Genomic DNA, 13,069 nt, shown 5'->3' with positions numbered 1-13,069 from the left:
AATAAAATGTTCAAAATGAAAAGTGCATAAAATAGGAAGAAATCCTGCCTATATGAGTGCAGTGGGATCATCAGTGGTGACATAGCATTTAAACTAAACTTTAATGCTTACCCAATAGAAAAGAATGAGAAGTTATTCTGGGTACAGAGTTCTCATGAAATCATAGAAATCTGAGAATATATCATGGTGTCCTAGAAATAAATAAAAGAGACAGAAAGAAGCAATAGTCTAGGTGAATAGAAAATGTATACAAGGATGGCCTAGTCGGCCATCAATGGGAGGAGAGGCCCTTGGTCTTGCGGAGATCATATGCCCCAGTACAGGGGAATGCCAGGGCCAGGAAGCAAGAGTGGGTGGATTGGGGAACAGGGTGGGGGGAGGGTATAGAGGGCTTTGGAGATAGCATTTGAAATGTAAATGAAGAAAATATCTAATAGGAAAATTTTGACTTATAAAAAAATTCTAAAAAAAGAATGTATATAAATAAATGTATATATATATATATATATATATATATTGTAAGAAATGAGGCTAATAGTCTATGCTGCAGAAACGAGCTATAAAGCCACAAAATGATAATAGAAAAAATCAAATGTGTCTATCTAAATGAGAAAAAGAAATCTGAATTAATATATGATTACAATAACAGAACAGTCCATAAACATCAAAGGTATAGAGACAAGAAAAAGACAAGTGGTTGCCAGAGGCCAGGGCATTAGAGGCTTAGAGGTTAAGGCTCCAAAACCTGCCAATATGAAGTATAGTAGCACAAGTACCTCACTGAACATTCTTTAAATCCCATGGAAAGTCTAATACCAGGCTGTACCCTAGAGGAAACTGTAGCCTTTGATAGAAAGTGATATATTCACATAGGTTCATCATTTGTAACAAATGGACCACTCTTGTCATGGATAACAATAGTAGGTGATGTGTCCAAATAGACAGAAGGGATGGAAGAAAGCCCTCAGTGCTAGCTTTTGTGGTGGTATAAGCTCTAACTGCCTTTACAGATAAAATGTGTCTTTAAAATGTTATCGCCAGCATCACAAAACGATCAAGGTAGTAAAGCTGACAAGGCAAGTTCAAGAAACGACCTGGAACTCAAATACCTTTGAGTGCTTCTATTTTAGGTCACATTTCTATAACTAGAAAAGGCGACTTAGAAAACATGCTGCAGTTTTGGGATGAGGATATAATTATTCTTAATAGGCCACAGTTCACATAGTGCTGGGCTCAGGTGGGCTATACCCTGCCTATGTTCATAATGATGTATCAAATCATTATATTTGGGACCATATTATGGTGATATATTCTGAGTTCTGCAGGGATTTCTGTGCTCCTAGTTAGGGGCATTGCATTTAGATTCAGGGTGTATGTCATTTCCAGCTTGACTGCCTACAACTACATGCCTGTTTATGCTTGTTCATTAAAAAGGGCTAGGTAGGACCCAGAGTCCAGCAGTCAAAGCCGGTTATCAACCCAGTCTTATCCTGCACTCACCTGACTCTCCTTTTTTTGCTTTCAACATGACAGATGCCACAGTGTCCTTCACCAAGGACTTCTTGGTTGGTGGAGTGGCTGTGGCCATCTCCAGAATGGTGGTAGCACCCACCGATGAGGTCAAGCTGGTGCTGCAGGTGCAGCATGCCAGCAAGCAAATCATGGCAGATAACCAATACAAGGGCAATATAGACTGTATGGCTCGTATCCCCAAGGAACAGGGAGTCCTGTCCTTCTGGCATGGAAACCTGACCAACATCATCAGATACTTCCCCACACAGACTCTCACCTTTGCCTTCAAAGATAAATACAAGCAGATCTTTCTGGGTGGTGTGGACAAGAGGACACTTGTTTTGGCACTACTTTGCAGGGAACCTGGCATCAGGTGGTGCCACAGGAGCCAAATCCTTGTGCTTTCTGTTCCCCCTGGATTTTGCCCACACTTGTCTAGCAGCTGATGTGGGCAAAGCTGGAGCTGAAAGGGAATTCATAGACCTTTATGATTTCCTGGTTAAAACCTATGAATCTGGTGGGAGGGGTTAAGGGCCAAGGCTTTAATGTGTCGGTACAGGGTATTATCATCTACCAAGCTGCCTGCTTTGGTATGTATGACACTGCAAAGGGAATGCTCCCAGATCCCAAGAATACTCACATCTTCATCAGCTGTATGACTGCACAGTCTGTCACTGCTGTTGCTGGCCTGACTTCCTATACTTTTGACACTGTTCGCCATCTTATGATGATGCAGTCGGGATGCAAAGGAACTGATATCATGTATAGAGACACACTTGACTGCTGGCGGAAGATGGCTCAGGATGAAGAAAGCAAGGCTTTTGTCAAGAATGCATGGTCCAACATTCTCGGAGGCATGGGTGGTGCCTTTGTACTTGTCTTCTATGATGAGATCAAGAAGTACACATAGTTATGTCTTAAGTGTTCTCATTGAGAACAGGGATGTTGTATAATATGCCAAATCTTGAACATTCTGAACAGATTCTCTGGGCTTGTCTGTTTTATCAATGGCAACTATTTACCAGTTGAAAAGTGAGAAGCAATAATATTCATCTGACCAGTTTTCTCTTAAAGCCATTTCCATAATGACAATAATGATGGGATTCAATTGAAGAAATAAAAAATCCAAATCCCAAAAAGTGGGGGCTAGGTAGAATGAAGATTATGCCAAAAGTTGCCTATCATGATCATACCCCTATACTCCCATTGGCTAACTCATGTCACAGGGCAAGATACTGCTGTATTCATGAGAGTGGACAGGGTGGAACTCCAGTATCTCAAAGAAACAAACAAGCAAACAAACAAACAAACAAACAAACACCACCACTATCAATAGGGTATAATCTTGGAGACTGTTTTAATATAATTAGAGCAGATAATCATTTATTTAATGTGATACAGAGAGACACAGAATTGATAAAACAAAATATACGAAAATTAACAATTTCTACCACTAAGAAACCTGACTTAAAATTGAAGGAAAAAAATTAAGATCCACAAGGGGAAAACATACTGCAATGGGTGGTAACTAATGAAGAACAAGCTTCAAGAATCTATCAAGGTCTCCTATTCACCAATAAACATAAGCAGTACAAGAGGAAAAATAAGACATGTGAAGATGTCTGGTTAAAGGAAAATTTCCAATGTCTGGTTGTAAGACATTGAAAATACACTTAATCTCATTGTTGCTTAGGAAATAAAATTTTAAATCAGAAAGACATACAAGTAAATACCTCACACAAGGTATAAAGGAGAAGAAATGACACTGTTGTGTTGGCATGGAGAGCTGCCATGCTGAAGAAAGGAGTAAGTTTGAATAATCTCTTAGGAAAATTCTTTGTTTTCTGTAGTGATTTTCCAAACCCACTTCTAAGTATATTCTCTACAGAATCAAGGAGCAGGGGGCAGAGTATTGAAAGGCCTCCCCAAGAGTATTCATTATCAATACATATAGGTCAGATCAAACCCCAAATATCTATTAGAAGCTGAATGAAAAAACACACTAAGTTCATAACATAGCATTGCACAAACGAGCAAAGACTAAGTAAAACATGGGCCCAAATTCCAGAGTGTGGAGCATCTGGTAATGTAAGAAAAAAAAAAGCTTAATTTAGAATTAATGAATGCTTATTAGACTTTTCATAGAATTATTTTAATTAAGAAGATAAAAATAAGTGGCACATTCATTTCCAAGGCAACTCTGGACTCTTGTTTTATGCTTTTCCACATAAGTACATTTTTTTCCAGTAAAATAATTAAAAACTGCTTTGTAGATCTTGGTGTCTTAGATTTGGTTTTCCTCCAGGGGAACCACAGACTGGAATAATGTACTATCTTTCTCAGGATTGTGAGATTGTGAAGCTGCAGGTCAACACTGTTCTCTGCCTTCTCGGGTGTAAGCTGCATTTCCTCAGTATATAAGTATCTGGTATCTCTTTTTCCTATCCTCTTCTTACAAGACACCAATTAGCTTGGATTAGGGCCAAATTTAAGGTTCTCATATACCCTAATCATTCTGTAGGTTAGATTTTTCAAAACCTACTTTACTCAGGTTCTTATATGCTTCAACTTTCCTTCTAGCCCATTGACTACAGGGAGAGAGAAGAAGGTTAATATGAAATGGAGCATGAGGACTTGTTTGGAAGTAGTTCTTGGGGGCAATTGCAAACATGAATTAGTAGTACCAGCTCAGTCCAATCCACAAGAACCAAGCAGGAATCAGTAGTATGGTTCTATCCAGAAGAAACTGTGAGGCTCTGCTGAATTGGCACCAGTCCATGGAGGCAGCAAGTGGCAGCCAGTATACTATGAGAAACATTTCTCTCTATGAAGCAAAGATCAGTGAAGACCAGCAAAGCATTGCTAGATGAACCAAGTCAAGAGCATCGTCAATGAAGACCAGCAATGTGTTGCAAGGTGAACCAATGCAAGAGCATCATTCCCTGTTTGTTGGGTTCTACTTATATATTTTCCAAATACTATGTGTCTTCTCAAGTGTCTTCTCAGCAAAAGATTCTCTCACAACACAGCTTCATGACACAACTGAGTCTCCAAAGAAACCAGAAATGTTCACTTCATCACTCCATCTTCAAAACCAACCACACTCTTAAATCCAGGGATTGGGATTTTGACCTATGAATTCAGATGACACAGTTCAGTATATAATTGTACCTAAAGTTGTCTGATGATGAAAACCACCACTTCTAGGAGCTTCTCAGAATGTACTATTCAATGGACGCTTTGATGGACCATGATAGTTGCTCCTGATGACATGATTATTAGACACCAGGATAACATGTATCTCCTTCAGTAAATCCTTTCATCCCACAAGCAATGCAAGCTCTTTATTTTTTTTTTCTCCATTTTTCAAGTGGTACAACTGAGACACAGGGGTTTTGACTGCCTTCTGCAAGGTCACATAAATGGGTACCATGACCCTGGCATTTAAATAGAAATGATCAGACTTTAAGGTCCTTTCCTATCCAAGTTTACTGTTCACTGCTCAATTTCCAGGTAAAGGCGTAGGAAAAGCTTTGAAGAGAAGTGCACTCACTCGTGTGTGTGTGTGTGTGTGTGTGTGTGTGTGTGTACATGTATGTGTGTGTATCTTCTTTGAACTTGGTTAACCCCACATATTGCTTCATAAACTTCTCCAACCTGTGATGATTTTTGTGAGCTTTGTGCTGAGATAAGAACAGTCTGCATGAAACAAAATGTTGCACATAATTCCAAGCGATCTTGGTGTCTTGAGAGCAAATTTCAAAATGTTTCATGTTATTATTGTAATTCTAATAATAAAAGGAGAATAGCAGGAAGGCAAATAGTCTGTCCAGAAAGATGACTCCACACAGCCTTGTTAACCTGTGAGACAGACGTTCACCATTTCTCACTGCCAGGCTCTGTTCACACGGTGCCTTATAAACCATGCTTACTGGACACTTGGGAACACTTTGCAGATAATCACACATGCTTCCATATTAGATAGAATAATCTGCGTGGTCTCAGGATCCACAAGAGAGCAAGATAATTTGCATACCAGAGACATTCATCTAGAACATAAGCACACACACATTTTTTTAGGCATAGATAGGAAATGTAAAAAAAAATGCTCTTTTATTCTGATAACAAATGAATCATTTATACAAAATGTGTTTGTTATTATAATTTTCCAGAAATCCAAAGTAGAAACATTGTCAATATGGGTAGTTCATTGCAGGTTTTCTAGGTAGACATTTTTCTGTAATCTCTGTTCTTAAATCATTCTGGGTTTTGAGCTCCAGACTTTTTTTTACATTTTCCAGACACCTTTGAGCACATAGGGCTGGGGAGTGACGAACACATACTTGTGAGTGAGAAGCAAGAGGTTGTGTTTTAGCATCTTGTTGCTCATTAGCTATTATCCAGCCAAAGAAACCACTCAGGACTTCTGTTTCATTATGTTGCTAGGGAGGAGAATGATCCCTCACAATTATGGGAGTAAATGGAAGAACCCCAACAAAGCACTTGAGTGTCCATGCCTTATAGCAAATTCTCAGCACTGATACTGTCATTGGATTCTTTGTGTCCATGAGACACGGATCCCCTCTTCCTCTCCAGGCTTTGGACAAACAGGTTTCCCTAAATCACTGTACCTCAGCCTCCATGTCTTGAAATGATTGTCACAGCCTTACATATTTGTCTCCAGTTGGTTGGTTGGTTTTGTTTTTGTTGTTTTTGTTGTTGTTGTTGTTGCTTTTATTATGTTTTTCTGAAATACTTTTGCTAGAACAGTGTTTGGGGGATTTTGTTTTATGTCTTTTGGCACTAATTAAATGTATCGCAGACAATCAGACATTTTGCCTACCCTCTGTTTATAGAGATGCTCTTTGAATTTCTCTTGGTGAACACGTATGGCAGATTTAAGACATTAAAACTGTCTAGAACCTGGCTAGTTACCCCAGATAAAACTGTTCAACTCAACTCTGTCAATTTACATGCTATGACTATGGGGAATCCTAGAGAGAAAGGAACTGCAGGATAGGACTTTCCTACACTCATCCTGTTACTTCATTTATCAAGATCACAACAAAATGTAAGAAATGAGGTGACTTGGATTATATTCTTTCTGAAGTAAAACTTTGTTTTCTATCTAAATTTAGATACATTGGTCAATGAATGAATGAATGAATGCAATATCACTATTACTTGACAGTTAATACCAACAGAATAAGTCTTTTCTGAGCATCATGACTGTAGTTTTGATACTTGAAATTAGATGCAGGTGCTCATGGTTTCATGGGGTTCTAATGACACACCTGGAATCATGGCCACACTAAGGTGTTGACAATAGATAAGCTGTCTAGACAGGCAGGCAGAGCTTCAACATCCAGACATGTGAGAAGCACTGGGTCGCCCAGCTAAGTAAAGCACTCTTCAGTCTTCCTTTCCCTAAAGTATTGCATAAATCATCAAGAGCTACTTAGCACCCAAGGTGCTAAATAATATTTACATAACAATAACAGATGTATGTGCAGGAAGAGGACAGTAGAAACTGTACCCAGAAATCTGCACAGGCTGGCACAGAAAAGCAAGGGGTGGAGAAAGGTATGCACAAATAATAATGGAGACTCAAGGAGATTGATCCATCCATAATATATGGAAAAGAACAGGATTATAACATACTCCTAATCATAGAGTTATCTCTCCTGCCCCCAAACCTGACTGTTAGTGGTGATGTACTAAACACTTCAGGAAAGAATGTCAAAGAGTGACTCTCCAATGGTGTAATTGTAGACACTAGGTGGAGCAGCTTAAAGGCATTCATTTCAGGAGTCACTGCCTCAGGTTTCTTAGGTGACCCCCAGGTAGATATCAGTGATTTCTCTACTCTTAGGCCCTGTACCAGTCAGGTGCTCAAAACTGTTGAAATGAAATACAGCAAAAAAAGAAATATTCAAATTACACTTTTGACTTTACTTGTGGGTAATTTATATATTTATTTATATTTATATTTGAAAACAAACTTTTAAAATATTTGTTGTATTAGATCATTGATTTTCTTATCTAGTAGTTTTGGCTAAAAGAAAAGCATATATTTTTCTTTCTATTACACATTTTTCAACAAAAACTATCTTAGATTGCATTCTTGCAAAAGCAATTATAATTTTTAAATTAAATTAAATACTTAATTAACAATTTTAAATTGCATTATAGTTACAATATGAAATTAAATTAAAACATTAAGCTGTTTGTAGAGTATTAAGCAAGAAAATGCACAAAATCTACTTTTGAAAAATTAGGAGAACAAAATTACCAATATTTGTGATTATGGGTGCTAATTTAATAGAAACCCAATTTTCTTTCCCATGAAGCCTACATTTTCATTTGGAAGAGCAACTCACAAAAATCTAGAAACATTTTGAAAACTTCTTTCTCCCAGGGCTTCACACATTTCATTAGGACACCCAGAGGTGACAGGTGACCTGCTCTCCTCCTCCCTCCTAGCTCTCCAGACAAGTCCCAGGTGACTTGCTACCGGCCCACCTCAACACATCCTCTGAGAGAGTCCACCCCCATCACCTTGGGAGTTGGCCTCTTGATGTGGGCACAACACTCCTTTCATTTTTTTCTACTACCACTTTTTACCCCTTTTTTTCTAGTTCTTCATTTCTTTGTGACTCCTCAGTGACACACAGAACTACTTTCTACCAGAGATCCAAAGTCACTTGGGTGAGACTTAGGTTCCCCACAGCTATTATACTTGCTAAGGCCTAGCTTGGGGAAACCACAACAAAAGGATGACACACCCGGCCATCAAAGGCTAGACCAGCTGTCTCAGTTACAGTTACTATTGCTATGATGAAATACTATGACTAAAAATGTGAGTAAGGGAGGGAAGGATTTATTTGCCTTAGACTTCCATATCACTGTCCGTTATTGAAGAAAGTCAGGGCAAGAACCCAAATAGTGCAGGAACCTGGAGACAGGAGGTGAATAGAGACTATGGAGTGGTGCTGTTTACTGACTTGTTTTCCATGGCTTGCTAGCCTGTTTTCTTATAGAACCCAGAACTACCAACCCAGGAATGATGCTACCTACAAAGGGCTAGGTCCTCCCACATTGATTATTACTTGAGAAAATACCTTACAGCAGGATCTTATGGAGACATTTTCTCACTTAAGGTTCCCTCTTTTCAGATAACTCTAGTTTGTGTGTGAAGTTGGCATAAGATTAGCCACCCCAGCATGTATCTCTGTCAAGAAATACCTCAACCATCATAACTGTAGATGCCTAGATGTCAGCACAAAATCACAAATGTGAACATTCAGGACAATAAGCCTCTTCTAGAAACCAGCATTTTATTATAATAATAGACCCTGAAGAAATCAATTTAGATGAAACTCAAAAAAGGTATTCAAAATAGCAGTTATCAACCTTAAACAAGAAATGAATAAACGCCTTAATGAATATGATGAATACACAAACAATTGAATGAAAAAATTTTGAAAAAAATTAAAGACTTAAAATGGAACTTAGCATAGAAATAGAATTGTAAAAAAAAAAAAAAAAACAAAAACAAAAAAAACAAAAACAAAAACAAATTGAGATGGGTCCCTGTAACTCCTTTCATGGGTATTTTGTACCTAATTCTAAGAAGGAGCAAAGTATCCACACTTTGGTCTTCCTTCTTCTTGAGTTTCATGTGTTTTGCAAATTGTATCTTGGGTGTTCTAAGTTTTTGGGCTAATATCCACTTATCATGTGACTTCTTTTGTGATTGGGTTACCTCACTCAGGATGATACCCTCCAGATCCATCCATTTGCCTAAAAATTTCATAAATTCATTCTTTTTAATAACGGAGTAGTACTCCATTGTATAAATGTACCACATTTTCTGTATCCATTCCTCTGTTGAGGGGCATCTGGGTTCTTTCCAGCTTCTGGCTATTATAAATAAGACTGCTATGAACATAGTGGAGCATGTGTTCTTATTACCAGTTGGAACATCCTCTGGATATATGCCCAGGAGAGGTACTGCTGGATTCTTTGGTAGTACTATGTCCAATTTTCTGAGGAACCGCCAGACTGATTTCCAGAGTGGTTGTACAAGCTTGCAATCCCACCAACAATGGAGGAGTGTTCCTCTTTCTTCACATCCTCGCCAGCATCTGCTGTCACCTGAATTTTTGATCTTAGCCATTCTGACTGGTGTGAGGTAGAATCTCAGGGTTATTTTGATTTGCATTTCCCTGATGATTACAGATGTTGAACATTTTTTTCAGGTGCTTCTCAGCCATTCGATATTCCTCAGTTGAGAATTCTTTGTTTAGCTCTGTGCCCCATTTTTAATGGGGTTATCTGGGGACCCATCCCATATTCAGCCACCAAACACAGACACTATTGCATACACCAGCAAGATTTTGCTGAAAGGACCCTGATATAGCTGTCTCTTGTGAGGCTATGCCAGTGCCTAACAAACACAGAAGTGGGTGCTCACAGTCAGCTATTGGATGGAACACAGGGCCCCCAATGGAAGAGCTAGAGAAAGTACCCAAGGAGCTGAAGGGGTCTGCCACCCTATAGGTGGAACAACAATACGAACTAACTAGTACCCCCAGAGCTCGTGTCTCTAGCTGCATATGTAGCAGAAGATGGTCTAGTTGCCCATCATTGGGAAAAGAAACCCCTTGGTCTTGTAAACTTTATATGCCCCAGTACAGGGGAACAGCAGGGCCAAGAAGTGGGAGTGGGTAGGTAGGCAAGCAGGGTGGGAGGAGGGTATAGGGGACTTTCAGGATAGCATTTGAAATGTAAATGAAGAAAATACCTAATAAAAATTGGAAAGAGAAAAAAAAACAAATTGAAATAAAACTAAAAATAAAAAGCCTATGAAATCAAACTAAAAGCTCAAAGATCAGCATTGCCTAAGGATGAAAATATGTGGAAGATAGATAGAATCTCATGTCTCCCAAACAATGTAAAAGAGATAGATGAGTCAGTAAAAGAAAATGTTAAACCTAAATAAATACAGGTACAAAACCTTACAATAGTCTGGGACACTATAAAAAGGACCAACCCTATGAATAGTAGGTAGAAAAGAAGGAGAAGAAACTGAAGTCAAAATCATAGAAAATATATTCATCAAAATAGTAGAAGAGAATTTTCCTAATTTAATAAGATGCTTATCAAGGTACCAGGGACACATAGATCACCAGATAGACAAAATAGAAGAAACTCCCTAAGACACATAATAGTCAATATACTAAATGAACACAACAACAAAGGATATTAAAAGCTGCCAGGGGAAAAGATCAAATGACATATACTCAGTCCCCATTAGAATAACTCATGGCTTTTCAACAGAGACTCCTCAAACCAGAAAGACCTGAAAGTAACCAGTCACTTTTTCATAGGACTCTTTATGTGAGATGGAACCCACACTTGACACTGCTAAGTGACCAAAAACCTGAGAGTAGATAGGTCATGACCCAAGACGGGTCATTGGATGCTGGGTGCAGCTTGCATGCTCTAAGCTTTCTTCTTTCTCCTTCTGCTTCCAGCCATCACCCTACTCAGTTGCAAGTGAGTCAGGACCAAGTTTGCATTCTGGGTTTCTTACTAGAAGCCCCATGATGAGAGTAAACGTTTCATTGAATGCTTAGGAAATCAGTCGTTTGAGAAAGCTCTCCACACTTTCTACAATAATGCAGTCGCTCAATTTCTCAGTAGGATCTTGGCTATTTGCTCAGAATCACATTCTCTTAGCATTTAAAGGTTGGGAAATAAGGCCTGTGTCAGGGTGTGGTCTCCCCAGGCTCTTTGAAAGAAGGCTCTATCACTTCCTCCCGCATTGATCAAATGTCATGACAATTATACTGCTTCTGGAAATAGCTCTGGCATTTTTTGAACGTGCAAAGTTTCGAGGCTGCTGTCAAATGCATGTCTGCTTTTCTCTTCTCAAGCTCCTCCTGGCTAAGGCCTTCCATTAGTTAATTTGCTCCAGGGCTGAGCTAACCAGCCTTTCTGCAGCTTCTTGTCTGAGTTCCAAATGGACTGAATGGGGATAAGTTGTTGGAAGTTGGATGTTTCTCTGTACAATCTGGGTGTTCAAATAGTGTTGCCCACTGTCCTAGAGAGTGATTGATTACAATACCTTCCAAATACAGACTATACATTTCACTAATGGACTGTTTCTTCCCGTTAGGTGATTAATGGGAATGTTAGATAGGACTCATAGATTCCTCCCACCTATATCTCACATTTTTCTTCCTATCACCCTGTTTTTATCTCCTCAGTCATTTTTTCAATCAACAACCATTTCTCTGTGGGTGGGAGACAAGTCTCACACTCAGGCATGCTGAGAAGGGTGGATAGAGCAGAGGCTCAGGCTCTCTGTGACAGAAACCTGTGTCTACATGGAATTTAAGTATAAGTTGACCTTTGTGGTTACTAGGTCTCTGTCCCTTAAAGAAAAACTTGAAATCCTGTAACACCTTGTGTTAATAACACGGTGACAATTTACTACAGAGGTTAAATATCAAAAGACAGAAGCAAAAGCACAGGGGGCTGTTCGCTAGCAAGGACTTGATCAAAGTTGTTGCTTTCCACTTCTATGAATGAAGTACCTTGAGTATTTGTGGCCAGTGGCACCTGCAACCCTGGCTTTGCTGTTCTAGCACATGCCTGATAAGCCCCCAGCGGCTGACGCTTGCTTACATGTATCTGGTTACTTTTCTCTCCCCAGGACAGATTTTTCTGCCCTTTGGGTGAGTCAACAGAAGCAGCAAGAGTGTGGCAGTCCAATGACATCTGCTTGCATCCATTGCACAGATGGAGAAAACAGGGAATCTCACTTTATAGCAACTCAGTTCCTGGTTTGAAATTCTATGGTGCTTGTACTTCACAGGCTCTAACAATTCCTCCAGCAGATGTGAGCCCCTGTTGCAAATAGCAGCTTACATTCTTTTGTCTTCTGCACTCACTATGCTATCAAGGTCCTTGGAAATATTCTACTTTAGGCCATGCTTAAAGTAGATAAGTGGGCAAGGGCTGTGTGCACAGCTCACCTCCCAGAGAAGCCATAGATTCATATTCTACCATCACCATCCATTTCAGGGTGAGGACCATGATTTATACAGCAGAGTACAACAGGCAGTCAAAAGAGTCAGAGAGACAGCTCACTGGAATACTCTCTCTGTGTGTGTGTGTGTGTGTGTGTGTGTGTGTGTGTGTGTGTGTGTGTGAGAGAGAGAGAGAGAGAGAGAGAGAGAGAGAGAGGCAGAGAGAGAGAAAGAGAGAGAGTCTTATCACATGTCCTCTGCCAAGAACAAGGGTCTATTGAATTTGAATGCCATCAATTGCCCATGGCTTCATTCCCTCTCCTTTTTTTTGTCATGACTGCCCAAGTGGTGACTTAACTCACCTCTCCATGCAGCTGTAACCCCTTTCAGTGCTGTCTCTTCCATTGTTGGTTGACCTGGAGCAGAAAATAGGCTGCTTAATAAATAGTCCCAGCATTGGCACAATACAGCTTCTTTCTAGGTCAGCTGTACCTGGTGAGGAGGGAACAATGGCTTTA

At 39.5% G+C, this 13,069-nt stretch overlaps 1 pseudogene; it reads left to right on the top strand.

Annotated features, from left to right (window-relative positions):
* Positions 1,447–2,622, top strand: Gm5291 (predicted gene 5291; annotated as a pseudogene).

The sequence above is a fragment of the Mus musculus genome, chromosome 5 (genome assembly GCF_000001635.26).
Source record: "Mus musculus strain C57BL/6J chromosome 5, GRCm38.p6 C57BL/6J".
Taxonomy (NCBI): Eukaryota; Metazoa; Chordata; class Mammalia; order Rodentia; family Muridae; genus Mus; species Mus musculus.
Note: the sequence above shows the minus strand (reverse complement) of the source record. Positions and strands in the feature narration are given on the sequence as shown.